Here is a 12,592-nt window from a genome sequence, read left to right as displayed (position 1 = left end):
TAGTCAAGCAGCAATCCCAGTCCCTCCTACGGTGAACCACACAAAAATCATGGCAAACAGCGTTTACAACGCAACTTTTACCATGCACTACCTTTACCACGCAACTTTTACAATGCAAGTCGTTACAACGACTTGCGCTGGGAGGCGCTGTAGGATAGGGAATGCTTTAATTTACTATCCAAAACCTTCCCTACTATCCACGGGGACTGGAGTTGGAATAGTAAGTTGAACTATTCACTATCCAGCGCCCCCCAACGCATGTCGTTGTAACGACTTGCGTTGTAAAAGTTGCGTGGTAAAGGCATGCGTTGTAAAAGCATGCGTAGTAACGACATACATCCAAAATCACTAAATTACTTTGTGCTTAACGCTAGGTAGCTTTGCACAAAAAGCAGTCAAACTTAACTTAGAGGCTATGTGTAAAGTTTTTATACTAGACTTAGGCTAAAGTAAAACAAATCACACAAAAAACCTTCAAACCAATTTAGAAGCAGAGCAAATTGGAATAAATTATTTGACACCAAAATGACAAAAATTCAACCAGTAGAACAGGAGTTATAAATTCGAAATGTTTTTAGTAAAAACGAGCGCCTAAAAGATCAAAGCACCAACTGCAGACATCTACTTGCGTGTGAAAGACTCAAAATAGAAAAATATGGCGACCAAGACAGAGTGTGGTTCGGATACAAGAACTGGATTGAGGGCGGTCAGCGCTTCCCTTCATCCTTTGAAAAATTCTTGAGAAAAATGTTCTGAGAAGGTAAAGTTCAGCGGGGCAAGACTGCACGGGTTGTCCGAAGTGGTAGCTTTATCGCTGGACAGCCTTCGTTCGAAGCCGCAGTGAAGATTTCTACACTTGGACTTAAGGCCTGATTTAGATCTTGGTGGGACTGGTACCACTGTCGGTTTTTTGAGCGGTCTTCCTGACTGTTGCTATGGTGGTCCACCCGCTTGATTTAGATGTTGGCCGGTCATTGGAGGTCTCCCTGTCACAGTTGCCTCGATAGAAAGGCACATCATAATCCAGGTGACTCCCTCTGACAGCAACTTCTGTCTCTGACGCTGTGGAAGTTGGAGAAAGATTCTGGTGGAGGTGGTGGGACTGCATATGCCATGGCACTATTAAATCATAAGTGGTTTTTATGCTTTACTCGACCTACAAGTTATAATGCATAGGATTTTAACTTTATGATTTGATCGGTAATATAGGAGCTTCCCTTGACGTAATTGACATGGCTCAAACGCATTAGTTTACCGCTGCACAAGGGTTACGAGGTTTGCTGGCATCCAGCTGCTGCACGCTGCACGCCAAAGCGAGACGTGCACGCGGACGCCTCCGCATGGTGTGGCAGCTTTATCTTTTGCCTGTCAATCCACCAGAGGTTCACTGACGGATTGCAGCTGCTGGACAGGACTCATAACTGCCAACGCTTCTAACTCCTGGATTTGGCTCCCAAGAAAACTTGATAGGCAAGCGGCACGGAGGACATCCTCTTGGGAAATGCCAGCATTTTTTCCTGAAGGAGCACGAGTGGCACGATTCCTAACCGGCGCTCTACTTTTGATCTTTTCACAGAAGTTAACCTGAAATTACAACTTCACTTCAAGCACACTTGTGCGCTTTTGAAACTCTGGAAAGCGGACTCTGTTTAATTGTCCTTCCGCTTCCATGATTGATTAACTGATATGGGTGACGTTGTACCTCCCATTCTACCTCATGCCTGGGCTCTGTTGCGATGGTCAGAATCCTCTGTACCTCCAACATTAGGATGTTTAAGTAAATATCTACCCGTTCTTTTCATTGCTCCTTGAAATTAACTTGATGGGGCCATAACTACACAGACTTGAGCCTGACCTGGTTAGCTAACCAGGTCAGGGTCAGGGTCATGGGTCTTGGGCTCATTGGTCTGCGGACTCGATAATTCTCGCCTCGGCGCCTACTCTAATTATGGGGTCCCACGCTGCAACTCTGGGCAATAGCTTGCTTAATCTCCACAACGGCCCCTACAACACTGGGATGCCTGGCTTCACCTTGGGGGTGCGCAGGAGAGGCATCTCACAGGGAGAGCCAGGAAGGGTTCCACAGCGTTATACAGCGCCGGGACGCCCCAGTGATGGGCAGATGTGAGCTTTACAAGTATATTACATTTACATTTACATTTACTCAGGTTTTCTATAGGTGAGTCCTTGCCACTTTGCACACTCACCAATGACGTTTCTTGGTGAGTTGTTGGAACACGCCTTCATTTTAAATTTTAATACCTCTAACGCGTGCTCTGTCTAACTCCGCATGCTGTCATCCCTCTCCCCCACCACAGTCCTGATGAAGACCCGCTTTGACTATTCATTATTGCATGTATTGGGTTGAAACGTCGACAATACCTCCTGGTCCAGATCAAGGCCTTGCTTGCAAAAATATTAAAATTGGATGAAGCAGCAGAGTCATTGTTTTCTCTGCTCTACTCTGGCCTTCCCTACCTCACCATGTACATAATACACACTCAACTGTATCACTGAGCACAATATGTCACTTGATCACATTTCACCTTAAACTTCACCTTGTTGACAGCCTCCTATTAATGTGTGTGTATATATAAATGATGCAATTTATATAAAACAACTCAGTACCCTGCAACCTGATTTTTGTGTGACTGTGTTTGCTTTTCGTTGTATTCCCTAATCGTTTCAACATTCGATGTTTGTAGAGAATAACTCAGTTAATTGAATAGTATGTATAAGAAATAGTTGTCCACACCTGACGGAACCATTGATTTTTGCATAACTATACCCAGGTTCTGAGGGACACAGAGCTACCCCATTGTTCGTTGAACACAACTAAATACAGCAGGAGGACTGCCATCAGCTTGATGGGGTACTTGAGATTGCTGCTGTGGCGGCACGACGGTAATACCACCAAAATTAAAATCAGGCCTTTAGTCTCTGAAATAGAAGTAAAAAAATCTCCAGCAGGGCAAGGCAGAGGACTGTAGCTGAAGATTGTTCAGCGAGGTCAGGTACTCCTTTGTCGAAGGACCACTGAAACGTATTTGCTGCAATGACAAGAACATAGCGGGAGTAGCCGCAAAGCCAATCCGACTGGTGATTAGGCCTGGGCGTAGGTAGCAGAGTTTTGCTACGCGGAACTCCGTGAAGTTACAAAAAAACTCAGCGAAGTTCCACGAGTGGCGGAGTGCAGTACGAACTGCAGTTTGCGCTGGTATTCCTTGGCACTCGGGTAGACATTCTACCCGAGCAGCAACTTGCGCTCTTGAACTTACCGTTCTCAAACTTACCTTTGCGTTTGCGAACTTACCTTTAGTGATCACGAGAGGGGCAAAAATTCTGCTGCACATCGCGAAGCGGAGTTTTCCGCACTCCGCGAGCTCTGCGGAGAGCAAAAAACTCTACAAAGTCTGCAAACGGAGCGAAGTTCACCGCCCAGGCCTACTGGTTATGGTCTCATCCTGATTTTCAGAGCAAGTTTTAGCCAAAAATTGGCTAAGGGCCTGATTATGTCTTTGGCAGTCTTGGGACCGCTGTCAAGGCGACTCACCGCCCACTGACTAGGTAGTCCTACAGCTGAATTACAATGTTGGCGGTCCTACAGATGAAAGACCACCACCTCTTCCAGGGATTTATTTCCTGCCTCAATGGCGGTAACAGACGACAGTGGCTGATGGAGTGAGTCCACCCCCTGTTTCCACCGTTGAGATTGCGATGTACCTTGCCGCCAAGCCAACTGGAGCTGAAAGACCTCCACAATCAATATAGTGGAAACGCAAGATTTAAGGAGAAAGCTTACCTAGCTTCCTGTTTCCACTTCCCTTTCCATCACGGAGCCCCTCGTGCATGTCCTCTCTTTGCTGCAGATACTTGTCCACAACGGAAATCCAGACTGTCGTTGTCAGAATCACAGGTAAATTCCTGGTCCATTAGTCTACTGTTGCAATAGCTGTGAACCAATGCTGTAGGAAGTTATTTTTCCATAGATGTTATACCTATGTATGTATTTTCAAACGTCTTTAGTTAAAATAAACACATATGTATTTGCACTGTGGCAAAAAATCTAAAAAAAAAGGGAGATTCCTAGCACAAAGGCCCCCTCCATCGGAAGACTGATGCAGCGTGAAGGTAACATTTTAATATGGCAAGCTAAAGACCACCGAATCAGTGGTCTATTTGGGACTGCTGCGGCAGCGGCCTGGCACGAAGATCGCTGAACTCGTATTCAGGCCTTAAGTCCCTACTTTAGGATTTTGGCTGTCTGAATGCCTTCAGCACCACTTATAAGGATCCAGGACTGGAGGGGCGCCACTTGGAGGGTCAGGACTCAGTTGGGCCTTTGTTTAGGTGTGGGTTCAACATGGAGGAAGCCTTTTGTGTCCCTATGGCTCAGAACAGGACACCAGCAAGCTAGCCCTAACTGAGTTACTCTGGAGCTCCAGGCTAGGGGTGGGTGCTAAATTGTGTTCCGCTGGTGGAGTTGGGAGAGTTTTGGCCACTCCCCATTACACATGTAACACGGAGTTCCCTCTAAATTTCGCCAACCGCTACATGGCAGAGTTTTTAAGGGCGTGAGGCTTGCCAATGATAAGTTGGCAAGTGCAAGCGAGATTTGGCATCCCCTAGCTCAATTTTCAGTTGCTAATAGGGCACCCGGTGAAATTTCCCCAGCGTGGGTGGTTGCAACCTTTCACGGTGAAAAAGCTGCTACTCAAGTAGAAAATCAACTTAAGCTGTAAAAAATCAACTCGAGAAGCAACATCCTCTGGCATGCACCGTATTGCTGTTTGTACTTATTTTTCAGTGGAGAGCTAGCTCCCATTGCTCAAACTTAGTGCGAGCAGTGTGATGTACCTAATTCCACCCGTTCACGGAACTCAGCGGAATCTCCTGGAGTTTTCATGTAACTCGGGGGAATTCCTAGGAGTGAAAGTCTGCGAGTTCCACACACTTCTTCCCCTGAGACTGTTGAAGACCCAGTCCTTGTCCCCAGGCTGAAGGTAGCAGAGCAGCAGGACAAACAGGGTGGCAATCAAGGAGATCAGCAGTCCTTTAGAACAGTAGTCCAGGAGAGTGGCAATTCTTCCAGCAGTGCAGCAGTCCTTTCTACTTGCAGAGTATCTAGAGGTGCAGAAGTGTACTGGAGAGTGGGTCTGAAGATCCTATTTGTATACCCTGGTGCCTGCCTTCTGGAAAAGTACATTGACGTGCATGGAATTTCCAGATTCCCCTACTCTGGCTCATAGCTGGCTGTAGTGAAGTTGCAGGATTGTTAGGCCCTTTAGGTGAAGGAGGAGCATAGGCTATGCAGCTGCAAGTAGGAATATGGTCAGCTCTGCCCACATCCTACCAGCAGATGGCCATTTGAAGCACACAAAGTCCCTCTATTGTGTGACTGTCTGGAAGGAATTCAGTGTCAAAGTCTAACTGTCACTTACACCCTGTCATGTGACCCAAGACAGGCTGCAGGCACTTCTTTTTTCCCTGTTTTATTGTATTTTCTGAGTTTGTGTTTTTGTATGAAATATTGAAACCTTTGGATTGTATGTTTTATTAAATGTATGGGCTATCAAATTGAATTTGTCAACTTTGTAATATATCATTCATGGTCTAATGTTTATGGCAGCTTTATCAATTTTTTGTATTCTGTTTGAAAAATAAATTGGAAATAGAGGTGATCACGCTTATTCAATTCCGTGACCACCAGAAACAAAACGTTCTGTGACAGAGTAATGTCAGTTCTGTTTTTTTTATTTGTTTAAAATTTAGTAGTGGCCTAGCATTGAGGGCAATAAAGTGGCCCAACCCCCTCTGTTTTAACTTTCGAATAGAGGCATTTTCAAAATTGCCAATTAGCTCCTTTGCTTTTTCGGAGCGAGTGACCCCCTTGACTCGGCTGCGACTGTCCTCCTTGCCTGCTGCCTGACCTGCCTCCGCTTCCTGCACCAGAGTTCCCGGCCTCGCCAGCTGCCCTCTCCCGGCCTCGCCTGCTGCCCTCTCCCGGCCTCGCCTGCTGCCCTCTCCCGGCCTCGCCTGCTGCCCCCTCCCGGCCTCGCCTGCTGCCCTTCCCGGCCTCGCCTGCTGCCCTCTCCCGGCCTCTTTCAAACCTTTTTACACGGATTTCGGATTTGAATGTAAGTATGATGGTGTGCCCTTGTGTGTTCTTCCTCAGAACAGCTACAGTATCTTTAATTAAGACACAATATTGTAAGCAGCTAATAACTCTTCTCATCTGTAAATCTGGAACACCTTACATCATCAATTCGTCAAAAAGCTGAACAAAAGGGACAGAGAACAAGAGTGGGATTTGGTTCAGCTACCACCAGTCATTAGCTGTGATTTATTTGTCTTGATTTGTCACTTCTTGGTTGAGCTGCCCAACAATGAATTTCTATTTTGTAGACACTGACATTGTCCGTTTTGCATTTCACTAGGTTTTGAAGATTGAGAATAAAGTAGTCATTTTGTCAATACTGCAAAAGTGACACGATTTGTAGCTAGTAAATTGCAGCAACATGTGTGCCCCTTCATGTTTTTACTTTATAACACAGCAATACTTCGTTTTGTTTAGGAAGTGCTTGCTGTTTTCAGGCATTTACCTGTGACGGTGCAATCCATTACTCAGCCAAGCATGTTCGTTTATTAAATATCCAGTCTTAAAATGTTGGGTTTACAGCTTTCTTTGTTCACAAAGTAAAGCAGGCCCGGTTCTAGCGGGTGGGCTTGGTTTTCCATTTAGAGATGGAACAAAGGTAAACTAGGAGTCTCCAGTGTTGAAGGACACTCCCCGTTTTCACCACCGTTTTTCACCATTTTGTCTCAGTAAATTTCAGTAAATGTATAACGTCATCTTTTTTTTGGAGAAGGTCGACGCAAAAGCGAGGGCGGCAAGTTTTCATAAGTTCCAGGGGAGGATTAGGTGGCAGCCCTGATCAGAAAGCAGTTCAGTTAAGAGATGCTGCTGTGTGAAAGTTAAATGTCAGTACCCGGTGCTTCGTTGTGTGTGCTTTCCGTGGATATGGGGGCTGCCAGCTGCACTCGAACGAAGCACAGGTGTACTCCTGCTTTGTTGTGGAACGTCCCTGATTTTGATGCTAAAAATATGGTTACTCCTAGATGAGCTGGGAACCAAAGGGCCTATTATAGCACCTTATGCATGCGCTGTGCCTGCACTGAAGCACTTTCAGAATGCACTGTACATTACAGTAAAGTGCATCAAACCCAAGTTGTCTGTTGCATGCTAGGATCTCACTCCTCACGTGGTCACATGGGATCACTGAATGCACAGCTTTTTATTTAGAGTATATCAGGGGGGTGATGTGTGTGCTGAAGCAGTGATTGTTATAAACTGACTGGGCATTCTCAGCTCCCAGAGTGATGTGCAGGTCTCTCGTGCAAGTCAGATGATCCCACGCATAGCTGCGTTTCACTCTTACAAGTGCCCATGTGCATATTTTACCGAAGTAGGTGTCTGTTCATTAGTGAAAAAAAAACAAGTCAAAGTGAATTTTGGTTATCAGGCGCCCATCGCGCCAGTATTTTCATACTAGTGGACGACCCCTTAAAGCTCGAGATTGGTTTGAGACCGATGCCTGGCTCTGACTCGGTGTCCTCAATGACCCTTGAGCCTAACACGATCCGAGCCCAGACCCTTCTTGAGGCAAGAAACACCAACACTGACACATTGCCTAGTGCCATCTTTTACCGATAGACTATGCGCCTGTGTTGGTGTATTTTTAAAGTTGAACCAGCTTGCTGGTCTTCACAAGCAATGGAAAAGCTGCATTGTGTTGCAACTCTAAAAAAGTCCTGTGATTTTGGGCAAATCACCTATTCGCAGGGCTTAATTTGAGCCGGAGCTTGCCGGTGCTCAGCACCGGCACTTAATTATGGGGGCCGGGTCTATCACGCGGCATTAAGTGCACCTATGCTCCTGCCTTGGAATTTGATATTTTTAACTCGTGACTAGTGCGTGTGTGTCACTGGTGAGTGTGGCTGTGCTACTGACTCACTGTCACTGATCAGGTTGTCGATGATGCTGCTTTGCTGCATGCAGTACTACTTACTGCTGTCGGTGGTGATGTCACGTCTTTCCGACCTCTACTCCCTGTCTGAGGCAAGAGTTCCCGGCCCGGATCAGGGCCCCAGTGGGCGGGACACTGTTTGAGTCATGTTGCAGGGGCCAGGCCAGGCACTGGGCAGGGCTTTGCTGCGGGGGTTGGGCAGTGGGTTGGGGCTATGCGTGCCAGAGGAAGCGATGCGTGCGCAGATTGCATGCAATTGAATGCACGTGACGCGCACTTCCTCTGCCCGCCCCAGCATACCCGCACCTGTCCTCTCCCCTTGCCCTGGCCGAGTATCTAGGAGATTCTGCCAGCCGGGCCCGGCCTTTCAAAGTTGCTGGACTCGGTCGGAGTTGGGACTGGGAGCGCTCAGACAGCAGGTGAGGGCGAGCGAGGCAGGGGCCAGCCAGGGCGTTACAGTTACGGCAGTCCCAGGGGTGATTAATTTATTGGTGCGTGTCAGTCAGGTTTATATTTGCTGGTGTCAGTCAGGGGGGGAGGGAGGCGGCCGAAATTATAATCATGAGCTGCACTGGCACTGGCAGGCAGGTGAGGCGAGGCAGGGCACTGAGGGCAGGGCCTGGCCCCTGGGGGCTGCGGGGGCCGTATGCGCAGGTTTACGTTTTTTTTTTAAATTATCATGATTGTTGATTGGTTATCTGGGATAGGCGGCGTAGGCCGGCCCGGCCGACATATCATGAATTCAATTAAGTAATCTGCGCAGCAGCGCAGGTGAGGCCTACAGATTTACTTTATCGGTTCATCATGGTCACTCACGTCACTGCTTAAAAATGTTGTTCAAATGCCCTAGTTTGATGATCATCACCATGTGCACGATCATGTTTTGTTGCCAGCACTCTGTGACTGCACTGGCTACTTGTTGCGCAGTTGCGGGCCGGACTGGAATCAGTACTACAGGATTATTTATTTATTTTATTTTAGGCAGCCAGGCCCAGGCACGATCACACCTCGCACAGATGCCAGGGTGTCATTCAAAAGCTCGCTGTTTGAACGGGTCTACAGTGCCAAGTGGCAGCTACCTGAACAATAACACTGCTGCGTGCCCAGTTGCCCACTCTGTGCAGACAGACTCTGCGCGGCTCAGAGCATCCCATGAGGCTGTGTAGGAACCAGGGAGAGGAGAAAGTTGTTCAAATCAGTACCGAAGAGGGGTCTGGGAAGCCTGTGGTGTGGATCGTGGCAACTTGATGGGTCGTGTGTTCACTCATCTTCATTCACAGTGGTTTGTCTCTGTGCAGTGGCCTCGTGAAGGTACCAATGGCTTGAGTTCAAATATGGAGCATGCACCTGCCCCCTGTCAGAATTGGCAGTAAACAACAACCGCAATTTGGTTGCAGTTGGTCCTTCGCGCACTCCGTGTCCCGGTGTCACTGCACCTGCTGCATTAATGGCAGCCACAACTCTGTTCACAATAAGAGGACAAAGTTCCTATACCAGGGTACAAAAGTTACCCACGTATCTGAGTGCAAATAGTCACCCATGCATTAAAACCAGGAAAGAATGGGGGAAAGTACTCCTAGGTAAAAAGTACCCTAATGGGAGAGGGAAAGGCATTATACATCCTCTGCTGCCCTCACACACCCCGGAGGATGTCATGCTTCATCATCGGGCAATTTTGCTCCTCGTAGGGCCGGCGCTGCAATTCCCTACGGGTCCCCGAAGGGTCACTTTGTCGGAGATCTTTTAGAGGATTAGCCGGATGTTGCATGCGGGTGTGTGGGGAAGGGTAAGGGAGGGTAAATCAATTACGTGCGAACATGGTAGTGTAATAAAATCAAGGGTATGGAAGCAGCGACAAGATTGTCTAGGTAACCCTTGGCAGTTAAAAGTACTGCATAAAGATGACTGACCCCACAAGGCCCACTATGCCTGGGTGTCACTAGTCGAGGTCAACATGTTTCGCGCCTCTATCGCCCGTAGGTCATTGGCGCTTCGTCAGGACCAAAAACAAAGTGAAGTGCACGTGAATAAAATACATAAAAGTTAAAATGAAAACCCTCTTATCTCATCCAGGGCGGATCAGGGAACCTGTGTCCCTGCTATGTGGTTGTAGCTGTTACATAGAAGCTGCTCCTGGATGATACCTAGAAAAAGAAAAGGCAAAGTAAGCCGCATGTGAGCGTCAGTGACAACTTAATGCATCACAAAGTGTCACTTATGTGTACACAGCGCTTTAAAATAGAAAGATTACGCAGGCACACAAGACTAGTCCACAGTAGATCAGGGGCTGCTAGTTTAAGGAGCCCTTTGGCTCAAATAACACATTTAATGGTGTTAAAAGGCAACTAACCTTGGCTGTATAAGGTTGCTTAAACATATAACAACTGTGGGGCAGAAAACTACCAATGTTGAAAATTGGTGAAAAGTACCAAACCGTGAGATGGGTAGTTCACATCACAGTGCTTACCAAATATTAATTGGAGCGCTCCTCCAATGGTCAAGGGGATGGACGCCCGTAAAACGTTGGGCTGTGGAAGCAATAGACACAAACCAGGTGCATAAGCACAACGGAAGAAGTGCCGGTGAAGTAAGATAGAATTGTTTGAAATGGCACTTACTAAGTAATGCGGGTGTAGCCTCTAGTACACCTACCCCTGTCCAAACGCTCGCCGTGAATGAAGTAAGGCGGCGAAATGCAGAGTTTTAAATAAATGGATCAGGCGAGCGTTTGGACAGGGGTAGGTGTACTAGAGGCTACACCCGCATTACTTAGTAAGTGCCATTTCAAACAATTCTATCTTACTTCACCGGCACTTCTTCCGTTGTGCTTATGCACCTGGTTTGTGTCTATTGCTTCCACAGCCCAACGTTTTACGGGCGTCCATCCCCTTGACCATTGGAGGAGCGCTCCAATTAATATTTGGTAAGCACTGTGATGTGAACTACCCATCTCACGGTTTGGTACTTTTCACCAATTTTCAACATTGGTAGTTTTCTGCCCCACAGTTGTTATATGTTTAAGCAACCTTATACAGCCAAGGTTAGTTGCCTTTTAACACCATTAAATGTGTTATTTGAGCCAAAGGGCTCCTTAAACTAGCAGCCCCTGATCTACTGTGGACTAGTCTTGTGTGCCTGCGTAATCTTTCTATTTTGAAGCGCTGTGTACACATAAGTGACACTTTGTGATGCATTAAGTTGTCACTGACGCTCACATGCGGCTTACTTTGCCTTTTCTTTTTCTAGGTATCATCCAGGAGCAGCTTCTATGTAACAGCTACAACCACATAGCAGGGACACAGGTTCCCTGATCCGCCCTGGATGAGATAAGAGGGTTTTCATTTTAACTTTTATGTATTTTATTCACGTGCACTTCACTTTGTTTTTGGTCCTGACGAAGCGCCAATGACCTACGGGCGATAGAGGCGCGAAACATGTTGACCTCGACTAGTGACACCCAGGCATAGTGGGCCTTGTGGGGTCAGTCATCTTTATGCAGTACTTTTAACTGCCAAGGGTTACCTAGACAATCTTGTCGCTGCTTCCATACCCTTGATTTTATTACACTACCATGTTCGCACGTAATTGATTTACCCTCCCTTACCCTTCCCCACACACCCGCATGCAACATCCGGCTAATCCTCTAAAAGATCTCCGACAAAGTGACCCTTCGGGGACCCGTAGGGAATTGCAGCGCCGGCCCTACGAGGAGCAAAATTGCCCGATGATGAAGCATGACATCCTCCGGGGTGTGTGAGGGCAGCAGAGGATGTATAATGCCTTTCCCTCTCCCATTAGGGTACTTTTTACCTAGGAGTACTTTCCCCCATTCTTTCCTGGTTTTAATGCATGGGTGACTATTTGCACTCAGATACGTGGGTAACTTTTGTACCCTGGTATAGGAACTTTGTCCTCTTATTGTGAACAGATTTGTTTTAGGAGCATGGACACTGGACCTTTGTTGGCTCCTTGCCCCCCCCCCCTCTTTTTTGTTTAAATAAGCCACAACTCTGTACCACGGCGACCCATCTCTCCCAGCACAGACTGCAATCATACCAGTGCAGATTTCGGGCCTGATGTATCAAAGGTTTTCACCAGTAACCGCATGGCAGGAACCATCCACCAGGTGAGGCAGGGCCTGTGCAAAGTGTGGGCGGCAGCAGCAGGCCCAATTAGTTAGCCTAAGTAAGGCTGCAGCGGCAGCCTGCAGGCTGTGCAGTGCACTACTGCAGTCAGTCTGTGTGTGTGTGCGTGTCCCAGTCCGCCCGGCCCGACCCAACCGGTAACTTAAGTTAATTGACACATGACATGACACACACACACTGTGACTGCATGTAAATTAAGGTAGCGGCTGTAGTCGCCATGTGATGCCACTGCCAAGTCGAACTGGAGTCGAGTGATTAATTATCAAATTCCAGAGTTTTTGAAAGGAAGCTGTGATTGTAATACCAGCTTCCACAGTGCGTGTTGGTAGCCTGTCGGCTTGTATACACTGTACAAATAAATCTAAGCAGAGGCTGAAAGGCTAGGTGGAAGTGAGCAGCCTCAGTGAGCTGAATTCAAAA

Source organism: Lissotriton vulgaris, chromosome 3_1 (assembly GCF_964263255.1).
Source record: "Lissotriton vulgaris chromosome 3_1, aLisVul1.2, whole genome shotgun sequence".
NCBI lineage: Eukaryota > Metazoa > Chordata > Amphibia > Caudata > Salamandridae > Lissotriton > Lissotriton vulgaris.
Note: the sequence above shows the minus strand (reverse complement) of the source record.